Source organism: Mirounga angustirostris, unplaced genomic scaffold (assembly GCF_029215605.1).
Source record: "Mirounga angustirostris isolate CCGP_5_RB_7025 unplaced genomic scaffold, mMirAng1.0.hap1 SCAF_7, whole genome shotgun sequence".
In the NCBI taxonomy this organism is placed as follows: Eukaryota; Metazoa; Chordata; class Mammalia; order Carnivora; family Phocidae; genus Mirounga; species Mirounga angustirostris.
The window spans coordinates 3,567,335-3,577,176 of record NW_026991715.1 but is presented as its reverse complement, the minus strand read 5'-3'; positions in this window follow the sequence as shown (position 1 = coordinate 3,577,176).

Here is a 9,842-nt window from a genome sequence, read left to right as displayed (position 1 = left end):
ATGGTACTGGCACAAATACAGACATACATCAATGGAACAGGATAGAAAACCCAGAAATGGACCCTCATCTATATGGTCAAATAATCTTTGACAAAGCAGAAAAGAATATTTAGTGGAAAGAAAGTCTCTTCAAAAAATGGTGTTGGAAAAAGTGGACAGCAACATGCAAAAGAATGAAAGTGGGCCATTTTCTTACACCATACACAAAAATAGATTCAAGATGGATGAGACTTAAATATGAGACAGAAAACCATGAAAATCCTAGAGGAGAACACATGTAGGAACCTCTTGATATAGGCCATATCAATTCTTACTAGATACTTCTCCAGAGGCAGGTGAAACAAAAGGAAAAATAAACTATGGGGACTTCATCAAGATAAAATCCTTCTCCACCATGAAGGAAACAATCAACAAAACTAAAAGGCAACCTATGGAATGGGAGAAGATATTCACAAATGAAATATCTGATAATGGGTTAGTATACAAAATGTACAAAGAACTTATAAAACTGAACACTCAGAAATGAATAATTCAATTATAGATGGGCAGAAGATATGAATAGACAATTTTTGCCAATGAAGACATCCTGTTGGCTTACAGACACATGAAAAGATGCTTAACATCATTTATCATCAGAGAAATACAAAACAAAACTACAATGAAATATCACCTCACACCTGTCAGAATGGCTAAAATCAACAACACAAAGAACAAGTGTTGGCAAAGATGTGGGTAAATAGAAACCACCCCCTACATTGTTGGTGGGAATGCAAACTAGTGCAACCACAGTGGAAAAGAGTATGGACATTCCTCAAATGTTAAAAGTAGAATTACTCTAGGATTCAGCAACTGCACTACTAGGTATTTACCCAAGGAATACAAGCACATTAATTCAAAGTGATAAATGCACTCTGATGTTCATAGTAGCATTATCTAGAAGTGTCAAACTATAGAAACAGCACAAGTGTCCATCAACTGATGAATGGATAAAGATGTGATAGACAGATGATAGATAGATGATAGATAGATAGATAGATGATAGATGATGATAGATAGATGATAGATAGATAGATAGAAGATAGGTAGTTGATAGATGATAGATATAGATATACAGCAGAATATTGCTCAGCCATAAAAAAGACTGAAACCTTGTTTTTGCAACAATGCAGATGGTACTAGAGAATATTATGCTAAATGAAATAAGTCAGAGAAAGACAAATACCATATGATTTCACTCATATGTGAAATTTAAGAAACAAAACAAATGAATATTGTGGAAAAAAGAAGAGAGGCAAACCCTAAAACAGACTCTTAAATATAGAGAACAAACTGAAGGTTGATGGAGGGAGGTGGGCAGGAGAATGGGCTAAATGGGTGATGGATATTAGGGAGGGCACTTGTGATGAACACTGGGTGTTTTATGTAAGTGACAAAACACTAAATTCTACTACTGAAACTAATATTGCTGTATATATTAACTAACTTGATTTAAATAAAAACTTGAAATTAATTTGATTAATAATAAATATAGACAAACTACAGTGTCTTACACAAACAAACAAACAAACAAAACAAATAAAAAATGCATAGTGTGACTAAATGGATTTTGGAAAGGTCCCATCTATATGCTGCCTTCAAGAGATTCACTTCAGATATAAAGACACTTACAAACTGAAAATAAAGGTACTGAAAAAAGATATTCCATGAAAATGGACACCAAAATAAAATTGGAATAACAATACTAATATCAAAAACATAGACTTTAAAACAAAGATTGTAACAAGACAAACAGACATATAATGATAAAGGGAATAATCCCACAAGAAAATGCAATACTTGTAAATATCTATGCATCCAACATTGGGACACATAAATATATACAGCAAATATTAACAGGTTTAAGGTTTGCAAAATTGATGGTAATAAAATAATGGTAGGGGACTTCAACAACCCACTTACATCAATGGATAGGTCATCCAGAGTGAAAATCAACAAGGAAATATTGGCTTTAAATGACACATTAGACCAGATGGACTTAATAGGTACATACAGAGATCCCATAAAAACAAAACAAAACAACAACAACAACAACAAAAACCCAGCATAAAATATATCTGTTTCAAGGGCACACAGAACATTCACCAGGATATATCCCATGTTAGACCACAAAACAAATCTAAATAAATGTAAGAAGAGTGAAATCATATCAAGCATCTATTCTTACCACAACAGTATAAAACTAGAAATCAAGTAAAAAAGGTAAACTGGAAAGAACACACACACACACACAAATGTGCAGGCCTAACAACATGCTACAAAACAACCAAAGGGTAAGTGAAGAAATCAGAGAAAAACTAAAATATATATCTTGAGACAAATTAAAACAGAAACATAACACTCTAAAATTTATGGGGGAGCAGCAGAACTGCTATAAGGAAGAAATTTATAGCAATACAGGCCCACTTCAAGAAACAAAGAGACAACAATCTCAAATAATCTAAACTCAGAAAGGATGAATACCCAACTTTTAAATCAGCATGGATGGGACTGGAGGAGATTATGCTAAGTGAAATAAGTCAAGCAGAGAAAGTCAATTATCATATGGTTTTACTTATTTGTGGAACATAAGGAATAGCATGGAGGACATTAGGAGAAGGAAAGGAAAAATGAAGGGAAGGAAATCAGAGGGGGAGAGGAACCATGAGAGACTCTGGACTCTGGGAAACAAACTGTGGGTGTTAGAAGGGAGGGGGGTGGGGGAAAGGTTAGTGCAGTGATGGGTATTAAGGAGGACACATATTGCATGGAGCACTGGGTGTTATACGAAAACAATGAATCGTGGACCACCACATCAAAAACTAATGATGTATTGTCTGGTGAATAACATAACATAATATAATAAAATTAAATAAAAAAAAACCTTACAACAAAAGGAACAAAAAAGAAAGGAAAGAAAAACAAACACTCAAGTTTATTAGGAGGAAATAAATAAACATCTGAGTGTGAGTAAATGAAATAGCAACTAAAAAATGGAAAGATCAATGAAACAGAAAGCTAGATCTTTAAAAAGGTAACAAAACTGATAAACATTTAGGTAGAGTTATCAAGAGGAAAAAAAAAAAGAGAGAGAGAAATCCCAGATAAAGAAAATGAAGAATGAAAGAGAAGTTACAACTGATACCACAGAAACATATATGATATATATATATATATATCATAACAGATTACTATATTATATACCAAACAAACAGGACAGCTGAGAAGAAATAGATAAATTCTTTGAAATACATACCCTTCTAAGACTGCATCAGGAAGAAGTAGAAAATCTTAACAGACCAATTACTATTAATGAACTTGAATCAGTAATCAAAAAACTCCAAACAAAGAAAAGCCCAGGACCAGAGAGCTTCACAAGTGAATTCTAACAAATATTCAAAGAAGAGTTAATTCCTAGGCTTCTCAAACTATTGCAAAATTTGGAAAGGTAGGAAGCCTTCAAAACTCATTCTATGAGACCAAAATTACCTTGGCATTAAAACCAGACAGAGATACCACAAGAAAAAAAAAATACAGGTCAATATCCCTGATTATTATACAAGCAAAATTTCTCAACAAAGTATTAAGGAACCAAATTCAACAATACAACAAAAGAATTATACACCTTTTATTATGGCTTGTACACCTGATAAAGTAGAATTTATTCCAGGATACAAGGTTGGTTCAATTTCCAAAATTCAATTAATGTGATACAACACATTAACAAAAAGAAAGATAAAAAATATATGATCATCTCAATAGTTGAAGAAAAAAAAGCACTTGACAAAACTCAGAACCTATTGATAAAAATAACCAACAAAATGGATATAAAGAAAACATATTTCAAGATAATAAATTTCATATATGAGAAAAAAGATTTGCTTCTAATGCAACAATACAACAATTCAACAATGAACACTCTTGCCACCTTTATTCAACATAGTATTGGATTTTATAGCTATAGAAGACAAACAAGAAAATAAAATCCAAATTAGTAAGAAAGAAGTAAAACTGTCATTGTTTGAAGATGAAATAATATTATACATGGAAAACCCTTAAAAGTCCATCAAAAAAAAAAACTATTAGAACTAATAAATGAATTCAGTAAAGTTGCAGGATACAAAATTGATATACAGAAATCTGTGGCATTTCCATATACTTAAACTATCAGAAATTAAGAAAACAGTACCACTCACAAGTGCATCAAAAACAATAAAATTCCTAGAAATAAATTTAACCAAGGATGTGAAAGACTTGTATTCTCAAAACTGTGATGAGGGGCGCCTGGGTGGCTCAGTAGGTTAAGCGTTTGCCTTTGGCTCAGGTCATGATCCCAGGGTCCTGGGGTCAAGTCCCGCATCAGGCTCCCTGCTCAGTGGGAAGCCTGCTTCTCACTCCACTTCTTGTTCTCCCTGCTTCTTCTCTCTCTCTCTGACAAATAAATATATAAATAAAATCTTAAAAAAAAACTGTAATGAAATTGAAGAAGGCAGAAGTAAATGGAAAGATATAACATGCTCATGAATTGGAAAAATTAATATTGTTAAAATATTCATACTGCGCATAGTAATCTTAAAATTCAGTGATGTCCCTATCAAAATACAAACAGCATTTTTTCACAGAACTAGAGCAAATAATCCTATAATCAAGAAAATTAACATTTTTTATAGTATTTAACCAAAAGCAAAAGAAATATTGAGAAAGAATAACAAAACTGGAGGTATCATGCACCCTGACTTCAAACTATACTACAAAGCTATATTAATCAAAACAGTATGGTACTCAGAGGCAGAGGGAATGTGGCACCCTGATTCATGGAGCCTGAACCTTTCACCGCAGCCACCTTTGCAGGAGAGAGAGAAAAGACGGAGGAGGAGTAGGGGACCCTATTCCAACTGGTCCCCAGAATTGAGCTGGTATCTACCAGACCACTCTGAGCACCCAAGAAATCAACCTGAGATGTAAGAAAATAGATCTGGATCTTTACAAACAGAGTATCACGGGCGGTTGGTTTAGAGGTATGAAGCGGGAAGCCATGATTCCCTGGGGAAGATATTGGAGGAAAACGGCAGGGGGAGGGAGCATGGCCATGGTGATCCTACACTGACAGTGAGCAATAGCCTCCCTCCCTGGGGATGAGGCACAGGCTCACAAACCTACCAGTAGCGGCGGGGAAAGGACTTTAGCCAACCCCCGGGTCTGGAAATCCAGAGGGGTGGGGTCGTGCATGCAAACTGGGAGCGGCTGGAGGTTTTAGAAGCATAAAGGGCAGAGACATGCCCCCATTCCCTGACCTGGAGGTGAGGACTGGGGACCCTGCTGAGGGGCACACAACCCAGGACGCTGCAGTTTATAGCAGCACGGACAGAAACGGAGACAGTGTGGCCTGGAGAGCTCACTGAAGAACAGACTGCGTTCTCTCTGCTCTGAGGCAGAGGGTGGGAAATGGTTTCTTCTGCTCTGACTCTCTGAGGAGAGGTGGAAAGCCACCAGGGAAAGCCACCAGAGAAAAAAGCCAGAAAAAATTGGTTCCCACTGAGCCCATCCCCCACCACGGGGGGGGGGGCAGGGTACTCTGCCCAAACAAGGTTGCCTGAATAACAGTGTGGCAGGCCCGTCCCCCAGAACAGTCTGGGAAAACGAGAGGCCAGCAACCCTAATGTCCCTAGAAAACAGGTGCATCTTGCTTGAGTTCTGGTCAATAATTTGGACTCTATAGATTCCCTCAACCACCCATTTATGGAATGACTAGGAGGAGGAATGCACAAAATAGGAAAGACTCAGAGACTATGACTTATGTAACAGATTTACGGATGGATGCAGATATAACCAAGATGTCGGAGATGGAATTCAGGCTAGCAATTATGAAGACAATTAGTAGAATGGAGAAATCAATTAATGGCAACATAGAGTCTCTAAGGGCAGAAATGAAAGCTGAATTGGCAGAACTTAAAAATACTATCAGTGAGATCCAATCTAATCTAGATAATCTAACAGCAAGGGTAAGTGAGGCAGAAGAACGAATCACTGACCTGGAAGACAATTTAATAGATAAAAAGGGAAAAGAGGAGGCCAGGGAAAAACAAATCAGAATCCATGAAAATAGAATCAGAGAAATAAGTAACACCATGAAGTGTTCCAATGTCAGAATTATTGGAATCCCAGAGGGAGTGGAGAGAGAGAGAGGACTAGAAGATATATTTGAGGAAATCGTATCTGAGAACTTCCTTAATCTGGGGAATGAAACAAACATCCATGTCCTAGAGGCAGAGAGGACCCCTCCCAAGATCAAGGAAAACAGTCCAACACCCCGCATGTAATAGTAAAACTCACAAATCTTAGAACCAAGGAAACCATCTTAAGGGCAGTTAGGGGAAGAGATTCCTTAGGTACAGAGGGAAGAACATCAGAATAATGTCAGACCTATCCACAGAGACCTGGCAAGACATATTCAGGGTACTAAATGAGAAGAACATGCAGCAAAGAATACTTTATCCGGCAAGGCTGACATTTAGAATGGATGGAGAGATGCAGAGCTTCCAAGACTGGCAGAAACTCAAAGATTATGTGACCACTAAGCCGGCCCTGCAAGAAATATTAAGGGGGGTTCTATAAAAGGAGAAAGACCCCAAGAGTAATATAAACAACAGAAATGTACAGGGACAATCTATAAAGACAACGTCTTCACAGGCAACATGATGACAATTAATTCATATCTTTCAATAATCACTCTCAATGTGAATGGCCTAAACACTCCCATAAAATGGCACAGGGTTGCAGATTGGATAAAAAGACAGGACCCAACCATATGCTGTCTACAAGAGACTCATTTTGAACCTAAAGAGACATCCAGACTGAAAGTGAAGGGATGGAGATCTATCTTCCATGCCAACAAACCTCATAAGAAAGCTGGGATAGCAATTCTTGTATCAGACAAATTAGATTTCAAACTAAAGTCTATAGTTAGAGACACAGAAGGACACTATATTGTTCTTAAAGGCTCTATCCAACAAGAAGATCTAACAATTGTAAATATCGATGCCCCCAACATGGGAGCAGACATCTACATAAGCCAACTGTTAACCAAAATAAAGAGTCATATTGATAACAATATGTTAATTGTAGGAGACCTCAACACTCCACTCTCAGCAATGGACAGATCATCAAAGCAGAAAATCAACAAGGAAACAGGAGCTTTGAATGATACACTGGACCAGATGGACCTCATAGATATTCACAGAACATTCCACCCTAAAACAACAGAATACTCATTCTTCTCGAGCACACGTGGAACTTGCTCCAGAATACACCACATTCTGGGTCACAAATCAGGTCTCAACCGATACCAAAAGATTGAGATTATTCTCTGCATATTCTTAGACCACAATGCTTTAAAATTGGAACTCAATCACAAGAAAAAAATGGCAGAAATTCAAACACTTGGAAGCTAAAGATCACTCTGCTCTAGAATGTTTGGGTCAACCAGGAAATCAAAGAAGAGCTTACACAATTCATGAAAATCAATGAGAATGACAACACATCGGTCCCAAACCTATGGGATACTGCAAAGGTGGTCCTAAGGAGGAAGTACATAGCCATCCAAGCCTCACTCAAAAAAACAGAAAAATCCCGAATTCACCAACTAACTCTACAGCTTAAAGAACTAGAGAAAAAACAACAAATGATACCTGAGCCACAGATTAGAAAAGAAATAATTAAGATTAGAGCAGCGATCAACGAATTAAAAACCAGAAACACAGTAGATCAGGTCAATGAAAGTAGAAGTTGGTTCTTTAAAATAATTAATAAGATCAATAAACCACTGGCCAGACTTATCCAAAAGAAAAGAGAAAGGACCCAAATTAATGAAATGATGAATGAAAGGGGAGAGATCACGACTAACACCAAGTAAATAGAAACAATTATTAAAAATTATTATCAACAATATATGCCTATAAACTGAGCGATCTGGATGAAATGGAGGCCTTTCTGGAAACCTATAAGCTGCCAAGACTGAAACAGGAAGAAATTGACCACCTGAACAGGCCAATAACCAGTAACGAGATTGAAGCAGTGATCAAAAACCTGCCAAAAAAACAAGAGTCCAGGGCCTGATGGATTCCCTGGGGAATTCTAACAAACATACAAAGAAGAAATAATACACATTCTACTTAAGCTGTTTAAAAAAATAGACACAGAAGGAAAACGTCCAAACTCATTCTATGAGGACACCATTACCTTAATCCCCAAACCAAAGACCCCATCAAAAAGGAGAATTTCAGACCGATATCCCTGATGAATATGGACTCCAAAATCCTCAACAAAATCCTAGTTGATAGGATCCAACCATACATTAAAAGGATCATCCACCACGACCAAGTGGGACTTATCTCCAGGATTCAAGGGTGGTTCAACATTCACAAATGAACCAATGTGATAGACACATTAATAAGAGGGGGGAGAAGAAAGATATGGTCCTATCAATTGATGCAGAAAAAGCATTTGACAAAATACAACATCCTTTCCTGATTAAAACTCTTCAGACTATAGGGATAGAAGGAACATTCCTCAAGTTCATAAAATCCATCTATGAAAAACCCACAGCAAATATCATCCTCAATGGGGAAAAGCTGAGAGCCTTTCCCTTAAGATCAGGAACACGTCAAGGATGCCCACTCTCACCACTATTGTTCCACATAGTACTAGAAGTCCTAGCAACAGCAATCAGAGAACAAAAAGAAATAAAAGGTTTTCAAATTGGCAAAGGAGAAGTCAAACTCTCTTTTTGCAGATGACATGATACTTTATGTGGAAAACCCAGAAGACTCCACCCCCAAATTACTAGAACTCATCCAGCAATTCAGTAATGTGGCAGGATACAAAATCAATGCACAGAAATCAGTTGCTTTCTTATACACTAACAACACAACTGTAGAAAGAGAAATTAGAGAAATGATTCCATTTACAATAGCACCCAAAACCATAAGATATCTCAGAATAAACCTAACCAAAGAGGTAAAGATTCTATACTCTAGGAACTACAGAACACTCATGAACCAATCTGAAGAACACACAAAAAGATGGAAAAATATCCCATGCTCATGGATCGGAAGAATACACATTGTTTAAATGTCTATGCTGCCCAGAGCAATCTATACCTTCAATGCCATCCCCATCAAAATTCCAATGACATTTTTCAAAGTGCTGGAACAAACAATCCTAAAATTTGTATGGAATCAGAAAAGATCCCGAATAGCCATGGAAATGTTGAAAAAGGAAAACAAAGCTGGGGCATCACGTTGCCTGATTTCAAGCTATATTACAAAGCTGTGATCACCAAGATAGCATGGTACTGGCACAAAAACAGACATATAGACCAATGGAATAGAATAGAGAACCCAGATGTGGACACTCAGCTCTCTGGTCAAGTAATCTTCGACAAAGCAGAAAAAAAACATGCAATGGAAAAAAGAGTCTCTTCAATAAATGGTGCTGGGAAAATTGGACAGCCACATGCAGAAGAATGAAACTTGACCACTCTCTAGCACAATACACAAAGATAAACTCAAAATGGATGAAAGACCTCAATGTGAGACAGGAATCCACCAAAATCCTAGAGGAGAACCTGGGCAGTAACCTCTTTGACATCGGCCACAGCAACTTCTTTCAAGATACATCTCCAAAAGCTAGTGAAAGAAAAGCAAACATGAACTTTTGGGATTTCATCAAGATAAAAAGCTTCTGCACAGCAAAGGAAACAGTCAACAAAACAAAAAGGCAACCCACAGAATGGGAGAAGATATTTG